Source organism: Equus przewalskii, chromosome 17 (genome assembly GCF_037783145.1).
Source record: "Equus przewalskii isolate Varuska chromosome 17, EquPr2, whole genome shotgun sequence".
In the NCBI taxonomy this organism is placed as follows: domain Eukaryota; kingdom Metazoa; phylum Chordata; class Mammalia; order Perissodactyla; family Equidae; genus Equus; species Equus przewalskii.
In genome coordinates, this window is record NC_091847.1 from 58,483,903 (window position 1) to 58,506,090 (window position 22,188).

Genomic DNA, 22,188 nt, shown 5'->3' on the forward strand with positions numbered 1-22,188 from the left:
TCCCTCAGGCACCTGGCTAAGACAGCTTTTCCTTCTTTAAGGGCTGGCTGGAAGATTGCAACGAATAGCGTCTGTAAAGCCCTAGATTTTGCTACTTAAAATTAGAAATGGTTTTGTATTCCTTTTGACTTGAAGCTTGTTAGAGCCTTCTTAGTGATTAGCTAGAAATGTATTTTTTTCTATTCATGCATTTTCAAAGTAAGATATGTACTTGTGTGGTTATCATTTGGGGAACATGGAGTGTTAGCTATCATAGGATGCCAAGCCCACAAGATAGGAACACTCCAGTGGGGACTTCTGAAGAAAAGCAGCAAAAGCACCCCCATTCTGCACTCAGTTGTAGGTTATCATCTTGATGCATGATGTCCATTGAGGAGAGGGTACTATAATGTGGAGAAAACATCCAGTCCAGTTAAGCTTTGGGGAAAGGTTCCCTCCTTTGAGCTTGGGTTAAAAATATTGTATTGCTGCTTTCCTAATGCTGAAAGGATAAAGAGATCAATAAAAAGTGTCCTCATTTTCTGTAAGACTTGTCTCTGTTTTCTCTACATTTCCAGGAAAGCCAAGATCACAAAAGCTGGTGGATTGTGGTGGTAGGAATATTGGTATTGATTCTGTAACATTACTGCAAATTCTTTTCCGACATTAAATATATTGTGCACAGGTACTCTGACCACATCTCTAGATTCCTTCCATGTAACATACCCATGGACTGGTCTCTTACTAGTCGCCTCTTCTTTAGCATCTACAATGTTGAGCAAGTCTGCAAGACTCAGTTCCTGTCTGCTCGGTAGAAGAGTGCCTGGGAGAATGGAACTAGAAGAGTGATTTAGGAGGACACACCTCCCAAAATGGCTGATGGCTTCTCTGAATATCACTGGAATCTGCTTATTTAACACAGTAGGGCTACTAATCTTAACTTCAAAGTCAGGATCCTGCCAAGGAATCTTCAAAATTACCATTTCCAAAATAAAACGCATCTTCGAATAAAAATTACACATATGTGGAAACTAATTACCAATGGTTGCAGCCTGATGTATTTTTGACACTTCCTCTTGAAAGAAATGAAGATGGAGATGACAACTTTTAAATTTGTTGTATTATCTCTTGAGTAATCAGAGGTCATGATTTATCACAGTAGTTTCTTTAGAGTAAAACACTGCAATGATAACTATTTCAATTCTGACTTCTGGGTCTTTAGGATACTGAACTCTAGAGCCAAAATAATAGAATTAATTTAACCACCAGCCTGTAATAGAGTAACTAAACTTTCCAATATTTTATTTACTGTCTTGCTCTGTAAGTAGGAATTTTTTTTTTTTTTTTTCACTTCTCTGGGCCTGAATTTTTTCAATTAAATAATTGAACAAAAAACAACTACACTGCAGAAATGTTGTAATGACAGGAAAAAAATTCATTTAATAGTAAAACACTGGGCAGTGTAAAGTATCTGGAAAAACTTGTTTTGTAAAGCAGTGAAACGTAACAGTTGCAAATCGCATGGATAATTACATGTTGGAGAGCAGCATGAGGCTTCACGGGTAGAACATTGTTTTGCTTGTGCTAATAGGTTGTGTCACATCTTTTTTTGTTGTTTTTTGTTTGTTTTTGTCTCTGGGCTCTGAAGATTGAAGTTTACTATTAATTGCCAAGGAGGATATAAGTGAGTATATTTCTTTTTTTAAATTTAACACCACCAAGTATGGATACATATTTAGTTAAGGATGTGTGGTTATAATTAAGCAATGTACCTGCCATAAGATTCTTCTAGGATTTTAGACTTGAGAGCTGCTTGGGTCTAATCATTTCTAGGTGATTCTTCTGATTCCCAGACATAAAGAGTGAAGGAGTTAAGGATATAGAAGCATCCTGGGTGTGGTGGGAATAAACTCATGCACATTCTTCTCAAGAGAAAAATCACACATTTCCTAATGCTTGAGGTTTCTTTTAGTTCTGCGTTTCCTCTAGACCAACAGTAAGATGTTTTCACTTTTTCTTTTTTCCTTTTTCCCTTCCTTCCTTTCTTTTTTTTCTTTTTCCAGAAGAGGTGTGGTGGAAGGGTCTGCCAGGACCAGAGGCTAGACACAGAACAGTATAAAAAATTCTTTATTCCAGCTTCCAGCATTCGTCTTCTTCAGCCTTTCCTGTTCATTGGAGTAGTGAAGCCGTTGAACAGTGGTGTAAAGGAGGCCCATCCAGTGGCTGAAGCGCAGTAGAACAAGGAAGTAGCTGGTGTAGCTCAGGTAGAGCTTCTGCACTCAGTCCTGCCAACTTTCACTAAAGGGGGGAGGGGCAAAATTTAAATTTGTACTGTAGCAGATAAAATTTGATAGTGACAATCTTCCCATGAATATTTGTTCATCTTGCTTTCAATAATCACGTGTTAAAGTAAGCAGGTATCAAATTGATGTCCTCCCGAGGCCGCTCAGCATTGACTTCTTGTAGCCTTTGGAAGGGACAGAGAGGAAACTGGGCCACACTTTACTGATGGTGCTAGGCATTTGTGAAAGCTCAGTGTAATAGGAACATTTTATTTTTATCTTTAATCCAAAGTAAATGCAGTGTATTAAGTGAGCAGGTTTAGATAAATGATATGCCAAAAAGCTTACACACATTTGCTTAAAGGAACTTTCCTTCTGGATTTAATAAATTCTAACCACAAAGAGGTACAGAAATTAATTCAGGAGATGTAATGAAAAAACCTAGAAAGCTTACTTTCCCCACATTTCACTTCCCTCATCTCCCCTCCCCTCCTTCGCCTTGTCCCCTTCCTGCACCACTTCTGCTGGCGCTCACTGTGGAAAGAAAAGAGCAGGTGAGCACATAGTTACATACTTGCTCCTTTAAACTCTGAATCAGAAGGCAGGTTTTTGGGACCTCCCACAACTACGAAACTAAACAGATCTTTACCATCCACCCCCCCCCCCAGCATCATCCCATAACTTTTGATTAACTGTCTGGAGAATTGGCCAGTGTTTTTAATTGAACAAGCAAAAGCAAATGTACAGGAAGTGTACCTTTTAAAATTTGTTTCAATCTTTTCTTGATGCTGTGCATAAAGACCAAAAGGTGCTTTTGTTTCTCTGCCCCACCAGAACTGTGGCGTTATTTTTGGGTGGACGGTCTCCCATAGCACACCATAAATCTCCACTAGATGTCAGTGTGTCACTGAATGAAACCGGTTCAGCACGCTCTCCAGACCTGTTCTTGAAACATTGGAAAGGTGAACTCCTAATTTTTAACCATAATGATACAGAGGAGTTTTAGTATACAGGTTAGTAATAAGTTATATTTCTCCCAATGAATATTAATAAAAAATGAAATCTTTTGTTTAAAAAAAACACCCAGTACCTTTCATCTGAGGATTTCAAAATGCTTTGTTTTCTGGTTTTTGCTGTAATATCCCCAAAGAGATAGAATGCAAATATTCCTTTTACATTTTACAGTAGAGCAACCTGAAGTGCAAGGGGACAGAGTGATGGGCCCAAGATCACACAGTCGATGTCTGGTGGACCAGGCTGGTATTTCTGCCATCACAGAACCTGCTCTACCTAAACAGAGCTGCTGCTCCCTGGGCATGGGTAGCGTATTTAGATGCAGGTTCCCTTCGTCTGTCATTCGTATTAACTGCCTTGCCTATAAAACAAGCTCAAGAAGAGTGGAATAATAATTAAGAAAGATTGAGATTATCAGTTAAGTTAGTATGGGGATGTTTAAGATGTAATTTTAAGATTTTTATAAAGATTGCGCAAAGACATAGCGCTAAAAAACCGAGACAAAAACAGCTATATTTTACATATAGTATTTCAGAGATGATGAACTCGACTCATGTGAGCCTCATCTTAATTCATGTACTCAAAAGGAGAAGGAAAGAAAGGCAGTAGTAATTTGGTCTGGAGGGTTGAAGCTGTTGGGTATTTGGGGATCATGGTGCAAATTGTGTATTATAGATTTTACACAGTATAATTTCCTTAAAGAGGAGTCTACATATAATCCTGTATATTAGGATTTAAAGGGTGGTTTTTCCCAAAATTGTGTAAATACGCAAGTTACAACTATGTAAACGTGTTTGTGGATGAAGATTAAAATAATACACAGATAAGATCTTTGGATGGTGGGATTATGGGTAAACTTAATTTTCCCTTTATGTGGTAATACTGTTTTTGTAATAAATAAAAAGAAAAACTGGTTTCTCCTTTATTATCCATCTTGTAAAAATTCGCCACAATCTCAACTTTGGAAAGGCTTGTTTCAGATCAATGAGTTACATTGTAAACAATTGAAATGCAAGAAGATCTGTTTTGTTTATTTCCAATTTTTCAGTTAAATCCTAGAAATCAATCTTAAACTGGCAGAAGTAGAGTCATATTTTCAAACTTTACTGTGAATGTTAAGTGAAAATAAATGATTGCCCAAATTCCAGAAGGCTGTTTGCTGTAGTAGTTAGTGCGCTGTCAATGTTAAGTAAATATTAATGAAGTGTTTAATAAATGTAGCTCTCTTCAATTTGTGTTTTCATTTTAAATGGTGCAAGATTACAAGACTTAGCAGTAAAATTCGAGATTTTCAAAATTAAACATTATAATAGCTATTGATTTTGCATGTGTGTACCTATGTGTTGATTCAGAACTTGTAGATATCAAATCATGCATCAATCAAATTGTATAAAATAACATTTCACATATGTGAAAGAAAACTTGTACTTTTATGATATGTCTCATTTCAAGTAATAACAGTGTAGGCACCATTGAATTATGTATAAAATCTTCATGAACGTTAATAAAACTTGCCCAACTGATCAGTGATAATCAGTTGGAGAAGTTGGGCATATGTATCAGAATTGCCTAGAAAACTTTTTTAAAATGACGTATGTTTCCTTGCTGCCGTCCCCATCCTATAATCACGATTTTTGGAAACCTGGATTTCCAGATTTGGCACTGGGGTGGGTGGATGGAGGAGGCAAAGAGTGTGCAAATCCAGGACTTTTCAGGGTGCTGCAAAGGACCACTGCATATAGGACCTTCAAAATCCCCCCACCCCCAGCTGTGTATTCGGTTTAAGTTAGTTCTTGGACTCCTGGATCCACTAAAGTGTTACTAGCCTAAAACACTTTGAACACTGGGCTCACAGTGGTCTGGAGTCATCAGACAGTTGAAGCAAATCTAGGTGATAGCTTAGGGAGGTGATGAGACTCCCATTTGGAGGAGAGTTCTGTGTTCAGTCAGTTCTTGTTAAATAGAAAGGAAAGGGATCTGGGTGGAAGACCAAGACCAGCTCAGCCTGCTTATCTCATGTCAGATTGGTAGCATATCAAAAACTGCAGCTCTCACACAACCTTGATTTTCTCTACCAGCTTCTCACTGTGTCTAGAATCACACCATTAAAGATTTATTCTTTGGCTTACAATGTATCTCCAGAAATCTGCTATTTTTAATACTGATATTACAGGAATCAGTAACACATTGAAGTCTTTATCGATGACTACTCGCTGAAGCTCCTTAGCTCAAAAAAAATCACCTCCAGGCCCCCACACCTGGCTGAAGCAAGATGTTACGTGAATGGGGATTTTGAGAGGGGAGAGTGAAAAGAAGCCCGGGGCTCTCTAGCTACTGCCGGAGAGGACAGGCAGGAGGGGCGGGGGCTGACTGCCCAAAGGAGTGCCTTCCAGGAGGACAGAGGAGGTTGATTTCCAACGAAAATGCAGATTCCGGTTCTGTAGGGTTGGGGCAGGAGATTCTGCCGTTCTCACAAGGTCCCAGGTGATGTCCTTGCTGCTGGAATGGAGGAACTTAACTCCTTCACCTGTTTGTCTATAGCAAGTCTGATAACCCAGCACACAGGGTTCTATTAGACTGGACGTTCTTGCACTTGAGGGAGACTAAGGATCACGTGGAGAGCTTGTTAAGACAGAGCCCTAGCTCAGAGGTTCGGATTCAGTAGGTGAGGGTCGTGGATTTGCCTTTCTAACTGCTGATGCCTGGAACAGACTCTGAGTAGCATTGCTTTAGACAACTCACTCCCAAGCCATATCTGCCCCCCTGGCAGAGCCCCTCATATTCTAGCATATGCCGAAGTTCTAAATTGTGGGTGCGTCCTGACCTGCTGCAAAGGTGAGCCCAGCGTCCTTATTCTTGCCAAAACATATTAGCTAGGAGATCTCCCCATTCAAGCTCTGAGGATGTTGTCTGTCTTCTCTTTGTAAGCTTAGCCACCCACAGGAAGATCAAGAGTTTGTATTGATGGCTTGCACACTAAGTTATCAGGAGGATAAAGAACAGAAATTCAGTAGGCACAGGCCTCAAAACCGTTTAGATCATAGTTTCCTGACCATGGCGGGCTGAACTGCTTGAAATACACAAATTGCGTAAGGATATTCAGCAGGAGTTAAGAATGACACTGCATTAAACGTTGCAGGCTTTTCTTGGCAAAATCTCTTCAAAACTTTGATAGAAATATTTTAAGAAGTTGGAAATTCTTAATTTTTATAAATTTAAAAAATCAACACATGGGGCCTGCCTGGTGGCGCAGCGGTTAAGTGCACACGTTCCACTTCAGCGGCCCGGGGTTTGCAGGTTCCGATCCCTGGTGTGGACATGGCACCGCTTGGCAAGCCATGCTGTGGTAGGCATCCCGCATATGAAGTAGAGGAAGATGGGCAGTAATGTTAGCTCAGGGCCAGTCTTCCTCAGCAAAAGGAGGAGGATTGGCAGCAGATGTTAGCTCAGGGCTAATAGCAAAAAAAAAGAATTCAACACATTGAAAATGTATTGAAAAACCATCTATAGGCAACTGGGAGAAACTTCTTAAAATTCTTATCTCCTTAGAACAATGCTTATTCTATTCTTGTTAGGTTAAAGGATAAAGATAGGGCTAAATATTAAAGTATTTTAAGTTAACTTGAAAGGAATTTGTCTTAATTATTATTGCAACAGCTTAAAATACAAAAATGTTACTCAATTTTTTGTTTCCAACTAGCAGTTGCCTTTCCATTTAATTGGTTCTCTTTCCTTCAATATCTTTGATTGTGGTGTTGTTATCATCACTATTATGAGAAAATATGGTTGCAGTTTCTTGACCTTCACAGAACAGTATTTGATACTAATTACTTCAGTTTAAAGGTTATCAAAATTTAATTTGTCTCAAAGATTAAGTATGCTAAATATTATGTTTAAAAATACATTTTAAAACATGTTACTATGGAGATTTTTTTTCATTTATTAAGTCAGTTTTACTCGTTTCATAGTACATAGCCATCCTGCTTGAGCTGTAGTGTGCTGTGATTTGTAAAATTTCTCTCAGTGGGCATGCAGTTAAGAACATTAGCTTCCCTCACTGGGGATTTGTGAGAGAACCAATAAATAATTAAGTGCCCCGTGCCACAGCTGGGTATTATAATTGGCAATAGCTAAGAAAACTTGGTTTCATGGTACTATATGAAACGACAGTAATAAGATTCATCAAATATTGCCTGTTAGAGGCTGGTCTGCTTAGCAGTGCCCATCTGAACAAATCTATCCGAAGCACATTTCTTTTCCTTCCATACTTATAGAAACCTCTAGGTCATCTAGATTTCTTAGCTAACTCTCAGTGTTAATAGTTACATCGCATACTGTTCTATCGCTATAAAAGATTTTCAAGTGGGAAACCTCCACCCCGCAGACCCTCTTAGGCCGATTTCCTTCGTCTTGCTTCCATATAACCAGGCTCCTTCCTTAGAAGAAATCACTTCAGTCTGTAATTAGGGTATTTTCTCATTTGTGTGTCTACTTGACTGTGTTATCTTTCCCACCTGGGCTTCTGAAGCGCATGAGCACAAGCACCATGCCTCCTTCTTTGCATGACTAGGGCCCAGCAGAGTGGTCGTAGCTCAAGAAATACTTTTTATTATTAGTTGTTGGCTATTAAAGATTTCTCTGTACTCATGTGTAACAGGTATTATTTCCCTAGGTCATCAGCCTTGGGGGCCAACCAGAATGTGTGCTAATAGTTATTTTGTGCTTTGATTCCTCTAATTTCTCTCTAGTTCGAATAAAGGAGAGACGATTTCTTGGAAGTCTCCCAACTGCCATCTTCCTTCTCTTAAAGTGTGGCTGCTTTGACTTGCTCTGACTGACTTCCCAGTGTAGGCCTGAGAACGCCCTGGCTGTGGCCGCTGCTGCAGCTGCCCGACAGCTCCAAGCCGTGTGCCCAGGGTGCCATCACTTGAAACAAAGGCTGCATCCTCCATGCAGGTGGGAGCTATCAAGGCTTGCAGAGCCAACTTGCTCCTCCATATCCTGAAACCATACCTTTCTGCTTCCATTCCCCGTGAACTCAGCAGCCCCTCTGTAGCTAGAGAGTGTTGAAAATCTTGTCTCATCGTAGACTACAAGTAGGCTCTTTGGAAACACAGTTATTGTTTTTCTATATTCAATGTCTACATTTTTGTGCCCCTGATAAATTCTTGTGGACGAAGCATATTCGAGGGGGTATTTTTCTTCCTCTGTGCTAGGAACTTGAGGCTTTGGTTTTGTTCTTTCTGATAAAATTGAATGCCCCGGAGCCCATCATCAAAGGGACTAGCTAGCTAGGCACACTGTTCCTAATGCTACTTGTTGTTTCTTACCATTGTCAACCCAACCTGGCCAGAGCATTCTGTCCTTCCTCTTCCAGGGACGTGTGTGCTCATCAGCCAGCCTGTGTCCCACCTACCTGTGTTCCAGATCCTCTCTGCTCAGCCAGCCTTGTGTCCCCAACTCCCTGGAGTAATTTCCTGTTAGAGAGGGGGAGGGGATTTTTGATTAAAAAAGTATTCATATCTTAAAATATGACATTAAAGAAATACATAGAAGCAAATGTTTTGCATCGAATTTATTTCTACATTGAGTATTGTTGCTATGAGGGGGAGGGTTGTAGATATAAAATGTTTTAAGAGTTTTATGGTTTTAAAATAAAACATCTTTGGGGGCTGGCCCCATGGCACGATGGTTAAGTTTGGTGCTCTCTGCTTTAGCAGCGCAAGTGCATGGGTTAGGATCCCAGGTGTGCACCTACACCACTTGTCATCCATGCTGTGGCAGTAACCCCCATGTAAAGTGGAGGAAGATTCGCATAGGAGTTACCTTATGGCTAATCTTCTTCAGCAAAAAATAAATAAATAAATAGAATAAAAAATCTTGCATAGAACTTGCAAAATAACTTGGTCTTGCATTCATAATACCTTGGGCCATCTGTACAGTTTCAATTTCTTCTTGGTTTTAATAGGACAGCTTTATTTTAGTCCTTAAGAACATTGTTGGTTTTTTCCCACCCTGGTCTTCATCAGGATAGCACCTCCCCTTCCTCTAATTCCTCTATTCTTATCTGTGTTTCTTACAGTGTCATACACTTATCTGGATTAATTGTTTGGTTTTATGCTCTGTTGAGAGGAAGAATGATTTGATAGTTATCTTGAAGCTTTTATTTATTTATTTTTTAAAGATTGGCACCTGAGCTAACATCTGTTGCCAATATTTTTCTTTTTCTTTTTCTTCTTCTTCTTCTCCCCAAAGCCCCCCAGTACATAGTTGTGTATTCTAGTTGTGAGTGCCTCTGGTTGTGTTATGTGGGTCATAGCCTCAGCATGGCTTGATGAGCGGCGCCATGTCCGCACCCAGGATCCAAACCTGCGAGACCCTTGGCCGCCGAAGCAGAGCATGTGAACTTAACCACTCAGCCATGGGGCCAGCCCCCTACCTTAAAACTTTTAACAAGTTTCGTTTTTCCAGTTTATTAGAAGCAGACAAAATTTGATTAGTTGAAACTATCAATAATACATAGTAAGATTGGGTATATAGTCTGGCAGTTAAAACACAGGCTCTCTACCCCATGGTAGCTGTTTAACCTTGGATATGTTACTCAACCTCTCTGTGTTTTAAAATTTTCATCTGTAAAATGTGTATAGAAATAGTGCTTATTTCATAAGGATCAAACAAGATAAGCGTTCCAAAGAGTGTAGCTTAACTCTGCGTTAGCCTAGCACATATTAGGTGCTCCATCAAAGACAGTTATTATGTTTTTTGAATGTACACAATATCAAACAGCTCCTTATAGTCTTTATTTTCAGAAAAGGAACCCTATTTCCTGGACAATCTGACTAGCCTCGTTCTTTTTCTAGCTCTAATCTCATGATTAACTGCACTTACTTGCACCCTCCTGTAGTTTACTTCTTTATTTGGCATAAGTATTTCCAGCCATAGATGAACTTCAAAAAAATGCTACTGAAGATGGAATAATAAAGCAGGAGGTAACTTGTGCCGTGGAAAAGCCTCCTTGTAATAATGTTGCAGAAATATAGATGCGTCCGCCCGAATCCCAGAACACATTCTCCTAGTAACCTCATGAAGCTGTCTTGTGTTTGGCAAATGCTTGAGTAAATCTCTTAATCATTGTTAAGTCCTAAATGTGCTTAACCCTGTAGAGGACAGATTTCCTAGACCGTGTAGGATGGACCCGTCCCTGAGGCTTGCGCATGCCACTTTTCTTTTCCTGCCAGTTCAGAGGTTGCCACTGCTGGGTTTATCATTGTGTCTCAGTCATTGACTTTCTTTAAAACTTGGTTCTAGGAATTGGCAGCAGCAAGAATAAGGCAAGAAAATTCATGTTTTTTGGATCATTGTTTTATACTTTTCGTAATTGTACTCTTTAATATCTAGGTCCATCGTTTATAGTAGATTTATTTATTTCTGAAAATCACTTACTTAACATATGTTTATTGGTGTCTTAACATCTAGTCCTTGTTGTTTAGCTTTCAAAAACTATGTGGAGGCACCGAGGTACGCAGGTAGGGTAACCATGCTTCAAGATAAATCATTTGACATGTTTTTCATTCTTAAGTATGTAATTCAGGTTTTCCTACTTTTAGAGAAAATTTTTCCTCCGAAAATGTCACTTGATTTCTTTTTTTCTAGGCCTCTTCATTTCTAATTAGCATAGATACTCTTTGCATCTTGATTCCCTTTGTTAAAACACACTTATAGGAAACTCCTTTTAGTCAAATTGAAACAATGGCTTCATTTTATCTGGTTTAAGACATCTGTGAAAGAGATGATTCATTTCCTTTTCCTAAGGTAAGCCCCCAGGATGGAAGCCGCCGACAGTGGGCACTGCTTTGCACAGGCAGCCTTTGGAGCCTCAAGAGAAGGCAGGGGCAGGTATGGATTATATGTATGTATGTATATATATATATATATTTTTTTTTTTTTTTTCCCCCTCTGAAACCAGTCTTTATTGCTTGTACCATACAAGTACAAGGAATGGGGAAAGGCCAATGGGGAAGAGAGAGAATTGTCAGATAAATGATAGACACATACAAAAAGGAACAAAGACCCTCCCTCCATCCAAACCATCCCCACCCCACACCAGGAGCCAGGATGTGTCTCTCTGAAGTACCTAGTGCAGGAGGTGGGGTGGGGAGATCAAACCCAGAAAACCAGGCAACCAACTCAGGATTCCTCCCGGAGCTTGTGTTGAAAGGTCACTCTTTAACTCCTCTAGCAGAGATCCGGGTGAGGAAGCAACTCAACCACAGGGGTAATCGAGGTGGACAGTGTCCTGGTTTTGACTGCAGCACTATGTGGTACTTGCTGCCTTGTTACCCTTGGGAAAGCTGCGCAGCACTGAATGATCAAGGGCTTTGCGACGTTCTGCGAGCCTGAGACATCAGTGTCTCTCCTGTGGAAGGCTAAAAGGGAAGGCCATTCTAGATGAAGGAGGCGCCGTGTATAAAGGCCTGATAGAGCAGATGGCAGTCCGTGAGGTTTTTAGGAGCAGCGCTGATAGATCTGCTGACTAGTGAGATAAGAAACATGAAGAGGGGGATGGATTTTTTTAAAACGACCCTGGACCTTCCAGTTTGGATGACTTGCTACCTAGTCACACTGTCAATCAAGAAAGGAAATATCCCTAAGGATGGGAGTAAGAGAGCGTGAGATCTCACTACTGCTGTGCCTTGTCATCTCCATATGGGATTTCTTTGATTCCTTAAAAAACCTCCATACAGGAGATTTTATTGAGATGAAGCAGTTTGCTCAAGGTTGTGAAGCTGCAGTAGCAGAACTAGGACTCAAACTCAGGACCCTGGACTGCAAAACCAACGGCCTTTTGTCACCCCACAAAAGGACCATAAGCCACACTGTCTTAGTAGAGATGCTTCTTATAATGCTAGTGCCCTAATTCTAAAAGTGATCCTACGTACTGAAATGCCAATAAAATTAAGAATTATTTTAAGGACTCAATGTCTGCAACAACCTGCCCACTCACACTTTGTCAGTTTGCATCAAATGCTGACTATTTAATTAAAGAGAAACTTATCCACACAATTGAATCACCAAAAATACAGCACTGAAGCGCTTTGCTGCTTTGATAATTAGAAATTTGCACAGGCCTTGAAACTGAGTATCAGACGTTCCCGTATGTACTGAACTGACCGCCAGTCATATGACCTTGTTAAAATGAACCTTCCTTACTGGAAATTTTCATATTAGAAATCCTTCATTACCTAGCACAACATGCTGTCTCAGACACGATTAACTGCCTCAGAGCCCAGATTGGCTCAGGTCCTGATCAGTACAGGGGGGGAAACTCATCAACATTATTTCCATTTCTCATTATTAAGAGCGTAGGGCTTATGTTGTCCAAGAGCCAAAGCAGTATTTCTTAAAGTGTGGTCCCACAACTCATCATCTGGGTTGCTAGTTAATACACAGGTGCTTGGGCCCCGCTCCAAATGTACTCTAACAGAAATTATTGCAGAGTGATCCAAGAATCTGCGTTTGAATAAACGTCCAATATGATTTTCATATACACTAACGTTTGAAACAACTGGTCAAGATGTACATAGATGGGCCACTCTTGCAATACAGTGTCATCGACAACAGAGGCATTCCTCCCAGGGTAACAGGCAAGAAGAGGCCCTTAGAAATATTTCTTGTACAACCATCTATTATTCAGAATTCTTCTATACATTCTGAGATATATAGGGGCTCAAAAAGAAGAAAGTCATCATTTTTATTAGCTTATGTTTATTGCTGTAGTCAAGATACCTATGTTACAGCCACAGCCTTCTAGAAAGATGTCTCTTGCTGGTTAAAAGTTTATGTGCTTTGGTGAGAGGTGTTTCATATGCTACAAAACACTGGTGTTCACTTTTCATGGCATTATTCTTTTTGTAATTTCAGTAGCTGTAATCTGCAGTGATTTTTGTTGGAGTAGCCAAGACTATTTTTCTCCCCAGTAGTGCACTATTATAATGCTGTGTGGTACTACCCTGATACAATGCTCAATCAATGAAACTGGAAGCAAAAGTGTGTCCCATAGGGAGCACAGCATGTCATCATCACTCAGATTTCTTGAACAGCATCATATGAAACCAAAAGTGACCAGGAAGAAGCAAAGTGTTTCTGTGGGCAGCTTTGTGGCTCCAAAATTCCATTATTTTTACATTTATAAAGCACTCAATAAAATAATTTGATTGATGCACCTATCCATGTGGTTAAAGGTGTAAGATGTTGATTGAAGACCCTCAGCCAAAAAATGTATTGTGCCCAGAAAACTAGGCTTAATACTAACAGGGAGTGCTTTTCAAGAGAGACTTCACTGAGCATTTGATAGAAAAGCACAGTTGATCTGCTCTGCTCACTGGTGGAGCCCGAGGCCTTTGGGAAGCCCAAATAAGATGTGTTGTAGCTTGTGATTACGATGAAGATTAATTTGCGAGTATTAGCCGAAGCATTGTGACACAGAATTAGTATAAGATCTTATAGAAATGAGAATTAACCAGGTTTTGTGTTATTATGAATAATTCCACTTAAAACATAGCTGAAAAGTTGAAAAACCCAGACAATTGCTTGTCATTTATCTCTACAACATTAAACAATGACACTCTCTGATGTTTTACATTATTCTCACTGAATTTACTTTGACCCCTTCCCTGAAGTGGTCTAGAGACTAAGGTATATGCTTATGAAAAGATAAGAATTAATCACCAAATTAATGACACACATATATCCTAAAGACATGGGGGTGGGGTGGGTGGAGGATGGCTCTGGGCTGGAGTCATCAGGATTTCCTAAAGAAGGGGCTATTGAGCTGAACCTTGTATAGAAATTAAATAGGGAGCAGAAGACAGTGGTAATACCTCAGATGATACTGAAAAAGTGTGTTTGGTAGATAATGTGCTGAGAAATAATTGTAGCATACTTGCATTGAGAAGGAGTGAGAAATAAGGTTGAAAAAGTGAATTTATTGAAAATCAGTAGGTTCCTTGAGACTTATGGGACACATGCAATACCTTTTGCCCTGGGATCTTCAAAATATACGCTCTTGAAACAAAAGCATCAATGCGCAGGTGAAAGCCCGTCTGGACTCCATGAGCTGAGTCCCTTCACGCGAGAGTTCAGTGGGGAGACAGCAGAGATGGGAATTTGCGTTACAGCGGAGCAAAGCCCTGAGAATAGCACAGGTGCATCGGGCATTTCTTCTTTGGCCACTCACCACCCGAGGCTTTCACTGATTCCTCTCTCCTCCTCCCTGGTTTTCTATCTTGCTGGCTTCTCCTTCCTTCTCTCTGACGGTTACTCATTTTTACCCCTTTGTCCAGAGGGTAACAAACAAGCAAACAAGAAATCCCTCCCTCCATTTTATGCAGAACAGCCTGCTCTTCCTCTGGCTCTAGTTTCCTGCTAACACCCTGCTCTGCACCAAGGAGGGAAGGAGCCACGAGCACATTTTCCTGAACTAAGTTCTCTCCCTAAGAGAAATTCTAGTGCCATCTATTAACATCCTAATAAAAAATTAACCTCATTAATGTACAATGACAAACAAAGAATACCACAAAAAAATATTTTCTCCAGTTCCTCCTTGCTTGCTCCTGGAGCTCAGGCTTTCTGCCTCACTAACTTGGACGCTCCACCCACATTCTCTTTCTAAATGGCAATTGTTTTATTTCTGGATGATCAGGTTCCCTCCCTCCCTCCCGCCCCCCCCCCCCCCCCCCGCCATTCTCCCCCTCTCTCCCTTTCTCTCTTTCTCTCCCCGCCTCGCCTCCCCTGTGATGACCTCCCCCTACCAGGAAGTCACTTGAGCCCTGCTGTCCTTTAAACTGCTCCCTGGAAGCAACTAATATTCGTTCCTCGTTAAGGACTTCTTGCCCAGCGTAATGTGGGTTTTACATTCACATACATCCTTTTCTTTAATTATCTCCATAATCGTGAGAGGTGTAATTATCCCATTTTTATAGCCATGAGAACACAAGCTTAAAGAAATGAAATAACCTATCCAAGACAACACAGCAAATTCAAGACAGAATAAGGGATTTGAAAGTAAGTTAGGTTGGGTCCTTACTGCTTTCTACTATTTCAGCTTCTCTCCCCAATTTTTCTTCAGTCTTTGGCTTGAGTGAAAGACGAATTGCAGCTGTGTTCATGTGAACATAACCACCAGCATGTCATCTCTTAAAATGCTGTTAAAATTTATCTCCTTGAACAAACATGCCTCATATTAGTGATCCTCTTAATGCCTTTCTCTGTGCTGCAATCACGCAAAACACCTAACCAGTTTATCTTTGCTTTTCCATTTTCTGTTGAAAGACTTCTTTAGAGCATATCCCATAACTTAGTTCAGACTCATTCCTCTCAGCTTCCAGGTCCATTCTCAACGTATTCTTAAAACACTACTGTATTAGGTTCTCCAGAGAAACAGAACCAATAGGATGGATCGATCAATCGAAAGAGAGAGACTGATTTTCAGGAGTTGGCTCACATGGTTATGGAGGCTGGCAAGGGCAGAATCTGCAACTTAGGCTGACAGGCTGGATCCCAGGAAAGAATTGCAATTTGAGTTTGGAGATAGTCTAGAGGCAGAATTCCCTCTTCCTCTGGGGATTTTGGTCTGTTTTGTCTTAAGATCTTCAACTGATTGGATGAGGCCCACCCACATTGGGGAGGGTTATCTGTTTTACTCAGAGTCCACTTACGTAAATATTAATCACATCCAAAAAACTTCTTCATGGAAACATCTAGAATAGTGTTAAATCAAATATCTGGGTACTGTGGCCTAACCAAGTTGACATATAAAATTAACCATAACAGCTACTTATCCCTGAGCTGCTTCTTTTATTTAAATGTACATTTGCGTGTGCAGAAAAAATTGTCTTGAAGTATACACACCAGATTCTTTTTTAAAATTTTTTTAAACATTTTTATTTTATTTTATTTTATTTTTTGAGAAAGATTAGCCCTGACCTAACATCTGCCATCAATCCTCCTCTTTTTGCTGAGGAAGACTGGCCCTGAGCTAACATCTGTGCCCATCTTCCTCCACTTTTCATGTGGGACACCTGCCACAGCATGGCTTGACAAGCGGTGCCATGTCCACACCCGGGATCTGAATCAGCGAACCCCAGGCCGCCTAAGCGGAACGTGCTCACTTAACTGCTGTGCCACCAGGCTGGCCCAACACACCAGATTCTTTACAATTAGAGAGGATATGTCACCTTGGACAGTGGGGAAGGGAGAGAAACTTACTTTTTAGGTAGTACCATTCTGTATTGCTCAAATTTTTTCAGAGTGCATTGTGATCATTATTATATTTTCAAATGAGTTTTTAATCAAAATAACACATACTTGCAGTTAAAGTAGAATAATACTACAAAGCTTATGAGGAATTACACAGGCCTCTCTTCCATCCCTCCCCATCCCCTAATTCCCATTTTCTGCAGACATTCACTTTTAACTCTTTTAACTATTTGTTTCTAGGTTTAAACTGTTTCCAATCATGCATTTATACTGCTATTTCTTGGCTTTGCAACTTGAGACGTTATTGACATTGACATGACATTCTACACTGAAAGATGCGCATTAAGGCAAAAAAAGGAAATAAAAAGGAATGCAAATTGGAAGGAAAGTAATAAAACTGTCCATATTTGCAGATGACATGGTTGTTTATGTACAAAATTCCGAGGGATCTACAAAAACCCTCTAGAACTAATAAGTGAGTTCAGTAAGGTCACAAGATATAAGATAAATATAGAAAAATTAATAGTATTTCTATATACTAAAATGAGCACATGGACACTGAAATTAAAAATACAATACTATTTAAACTCAAAATAAAAGAAAGTTAGATGTAAATCTTACAAAACATGTGTAGGACTTGTATGCTGAAAACCATACAACACTGATGAAAGAAATCAAAGATCTATATAAATGCAGAGACATACCATATTAACGGACTGGCAAACTCAACATAGTAAAGATCCATTCTCTTCAAATTGGTATACATGTTTAACTCAATTTCTACCAAAATCCCAGCAAGATTATTCGTAGATATAGAAAGATTATTCTAAAATATATATACGGAAAAGTGAAGGAACTAAAATGGATAAAACCATTCTGAAAAAGAATAAAGTGGGATGAATTTGTCTACCTGATTTTAAGACTTATTACAGTAATCAGGCCTGTGTGGTTGCAGCAGAGGCTAGAGAACCTGGAAACAGATTCACATAAATAGGCCCACCGAATTTGGGACAATGGTGCAAAAGCGATTCAATGGAGGAAATGTAAACTTGAAAAATCAATGGTATTGGAGCAATTGAACATCTAGAGACTCAAAAAAAGAACTTTGAACTAGTCTTTATGCAAAACATTTTATACACTTTATACAAAAATTAAATAAATTGGAGCATGAACTTAAATGTAAACCATAAAACTCTAAACCTTTTAGGAAAAAAACATACAAGAAAATCTTTGGGATCTAGGCTAGGAAAAATGTTCGTCAACTCGAAAACAAAATCACAATTCCTAAAAGGAATTAGACTTCTGTCAAAATTCAAAAATAAAACTTTGGTTATGAGAAAGACCCTCTTGAGAAGATGAAAAGCTGCAACCTGGGAGAAAGTATTTGCAAACACCTGACAAAAAACTGATATGTTGAGTATATAAAGAACTCCCAACAGACATTAAAAAAAAATCCTATATGAAATTGGACAGCACATATAGAAATGCATTTCACTGAAGAAGATATACTGATGGTAAATAAGCACATGAAAAGATGTTCAACGGTCTAGCTGTTTGGGAAATGCAAGTTAAGATTACAATGAGATATCACTGCAAACCTAATAGAACAACTAAAGTAAAAAACAGTGACAATATCAAATGGTGGCAAGGATTCAGAGAAACTGAATCACCCATACATTGCTGTTAGGAATGTAAAACGGTACAGCCTCTCTGGAAAGCAGTGTGGCATTTTGTTAAAGAAACTAAGTATGCAACTACCATATGACCCAGCAATAGAAATCCTAAGCATTCAGCTCAGAGAAATGAAGAATTAGGTTCATGCAAAAACCTGTACACAAACAATCATGCAACTTTATTGGTAATAGCCCCAAACTAGAAGCAACCTACATGTCCCTCAACAAGTGAATATTTAAGCAGGCTGTGGTACATCCATATGATGGAATATTACTCAGCAATGAAAAGGAATGAACTATTGGTATAGGCAACAACTTGGATGAATCTCCTGAGAATTATGCCTAGTGAAAAGAGCCAATCTCCAAAAGTTGCATACTATATGATTCCATTTATAGAACATTCTTGAAACGGTAAAATTATAAAAATGGAGAACAAATTGGTGGTTGCCAAAGTTTAAGGAGGGAGTGGGGTTTGGAGAGAATGGGTGTGGCTATAAAGGGGCAACATGAAGGATGCTTTTGATGATGAAAATGTTCTGTATCTTGAATGTATGTCAATATTCTGGTTGTAACTTTGCACTATAGTTTTGTAAAATGTTGCTATTAGGGGAAACTGGGTAAAGGGTACATAGAATCTCTGTATTATTTCTTACAACTGCATGTTAATATATAATTATCTCAAAATAAAAAGTTTAATTTAAAGAAATTTAAAAATCATGTTGAAGATATATATAAATTTAACACAGAAAAAAATTTATTATATTGTTTTCAAGGCTCAATACTTATGCTAGTGACCATTGATGCAATTTTGTCCAAAAGCTATGAGGCTGAACCAATTTCATCATGAGAATATCTCAGTTGGTTGTATTGCTTCTTGGATATGTCTTGTTTCCCATACCTTTTCCCAAAGAGAACCTAGTCGCTTCTGATTATTGAATATTCTAAAATGTTTTAAAATATATCCTAATATATTTTAAATATAGCCTAATCTATTAGGCTACATTTAATGTATTTTAATATATATTATATGTAAGATATATAATATAAAAATATATTTTAATATGTTTTAAAATATTTCAAATGTTAGCTCCACAGCACGTGCTAGTTAAGGATATCTTTTACCCTCAACAGGATATAGTATTGATTTTGTGCCAAGTTTCCAACAACCGTCTGTTTGTAGTTTAAAGTCTAAGTATTTTACATATTTACTTAAGAATTTTCTATAGAATTTAGCACTTGGAAAAGCAGCTGCATTAGTCAGAGTTCTCCAGAGAAGAGCTAATAGGACATGTGTGTGCATGTATGGACATTTGTAGGTAGGTATTGATTTATCATAAGGAATTAGCTCACATGATTAGGGAAGCTAAATCCAGAGCTGAGTATAGTTCCAGCCTGAATTTGAAAGTCTGAGAATCAGAAGCCAATGGTCTAACTTCCAGTCTGTGTTCTCGTCTGAAGGCAGAAGACGGATGTCCCAGCTCAAAGACAGACAGAGAGAGGATTCTTGTTTACTCAGCCTTTTATTCTATCAGTCTTCAAGTGATTGGATGAGGACCACCCACATTAAGGGGGCCAATCTGCGTTGCTCACTCTACAGATGCGAATATTAATCTCATCCAGAAACACCCTCACAGACATATGCAGAATAACAGTGAACCAAATATCTGGGCACCGCCTGGCCCAGTCAAGTTCACACATAAAATTAACCATCATGGTGGCATAGCTTATATTGACCTTTGAAATATAGTCTATGTTTCATGAACATCAACAAAAGAAGAAAAGAGGAGTATCAACTGTAGGAAGTTTTTATCAGGTCATGAAACAAAAGTCAAACACCCCAATGCATTTCTCTTTGATTAGGGGAGAGGCGGGAGGAGTCCTTCCTTGTCTGTGCCTTGCCCAGGCTTTCGTTCCTGTGGTGTTCTCGTATGCCCTCCAATCCTATGACATCAGTTTCCCCAGGTCTCATGATCCAAAACTTGAGGGTTTTTTCCTTTCTAAACCTATTTTCCTGCTTCCCCAAAGTACTCAGGGTTTTCTCTAGGACTTCTCAGAGATTTTCATTTTGTGAGGCTCCTAGAATAATAAAAAATAGAGAACTGCTAAGTCAAGAGGATAGAAATAGTGGTTGATGTTAAATGTTTGTACTTAACAAATGAACAGTTTAACACAAAAATTTACCATGGACCTCATTCTTCTGCCAGTTGCATCTACCTCTCCCCATGGCTACGGGCGTAGTCGTCTCATTTGGAAGAGAATGGCCAGAGTCTATAAAAGCACGGTCATGGGGCTGGCCCCGTGGCCGAGTGGTTAAAGTTCGCGCGCTCCGCTGCAGGCGGCCCAGTGTTTCGTTGGTTCGAATCCTGGGCGCGGACATGGCACTGCTCGTCAGACCACGCTGAGGCAGCGTCCCACATGCCACAACTAGAAGAACCGACAGCGAAGAATACACAACTATGTACCGGGGGGCTTTGGGGAGAAAAAGGAAAAAATAAAAAAATCTTTAAAAAAAAAAAAAAAAAGCACGGTCATTTGTGAAGGGCGAGCTGAGCCCAAATGGTCCTGCTGTCATTCCTCCTCTGTTAAAAACTTTGTACACCTTCCCTGCATCTTTTCACCTAATAGTTTCAGCTTTGCTACCTTTAGACATCTGGTGAGCAACCGGCGCTGCCTCCAGTGTGCTTTTCTCACTGTCCAAACAGTTCAGCCTGGAGCATGAGGGCCTAAACCATCCTGACTCTTCTCGAAAGAAGTTTCCTCAGCCCAGGGCTGCAGAGCTTGTCAGACTGAGTGAAATGGCTTAGTGTTCCATTACTTTAATTTTGTGCTCTTTACACAGAATGTCTCCCCTTCGGACTATCATATTTCTTTTTTATAGAGAAAAATTGAAACTTCAGTTTTTGTCACAGTTACATTGTTTACATTCGCATTCAATGTGACAAGTATTTCTTCAAATGAAAAATTTCAGAGGCAGTTTCATTGATTTCAAAAAGGCCACATGTAATACTTAGTTTCTTTTAATCATGTACTGCTTTTTCAGTTTAGAGTTTGTTTATTTAGTTTTGAATAGGGCTGCATCCACATGGTTTCAACTAGGAAATGTCTCTTTCCCACCTTGGCTTCCGACTCACCTGGTTCCTCTCTGTGGAGGTAATTTTTCCAGCTTCCAGAGGGAGTATATGCAGATAAAAGAAAATTTATTTTTGTGCAAGTGGTGGTATGCAAAACACGTTATTCTACATTTTGCTTTCCCCCACTTACCCAGATATCTTAGACATTGTTCCACAGTGAGGCAAAGATCTATTTCATTCTTTACTTCATAGATGTGCCGTAATTTACATATACAGCTCTACTGACCAATAGTGAAGCTATTACAAATAATTATATAATCTTATACTTCGTTCATACACATTGGCAAACATATCTGTAGGTTCTATAATGTCGAATAAATCCCTAGAAATTCACCCACCTTTTTTTTTTTAACAGCCAGTTGTTATGTCAACTACAGAATTTCTATGTACGTGATAAATGCACAGAACAAAACGGTTTTAAATAATGCTTTAGTCTAACTTGATAACTATGAATTTTATAAGGAAGTAGATCTTAAGACCTGGAAATTATATGTATTCTTGCTTTTCTTTGATTTTACTTTCTTCTCCTTTTTCCTTTCCTTGGTCTTTTTATATTGTCACTTTTGTTTTTCTTTTCCCCCTGTCTTCCTTGCTTTCTTCCTCCCTCCCTGCTTCCTTCCCTCTTCTTCCTCCTTTCTTTCTCCTTTCTGTTTTTAAATATCACAAGAGCTGCTATTTGGTTTCTATTAATGGGCTAACTGAGAGCCATGTAACCACTAGGTGGTGGTACAAGAACACAGGGAGAAGTGTTTTCGTAAACAGACTAGGGCTGAGTTTTGATTTCCTGCTCAGGTTTTAAATTGCTATGCTCTTGGGCTCTTAAATGCCTCCTAAGGGATGTCACTGTGATTG

General features: G+C 39.3%; 1 long non-coding RNA gene across 1 annotated transcript; it reads left to right on the forward strand.

Annotated features, from left to right (window-relative positions):
* The first annotated feature begins 1,528 nt into the window (after positions 1-1,528).
* On the forward strand, positions 1,529-20,727 carry LOC139076828 (uncharacterized). The gene is made up of 3 exons (XR_011528821.1): positions 1,529-1,663; positions 11,088-11,171; positions 20,410-20,727. It is a non-coding gene; the product is annotated as an uncharacterized lncRNA (long non-coding RNA).
* The last annotated feature ends 1,461 nt before the right edge of the window (positions 20,728-22,188 follow it).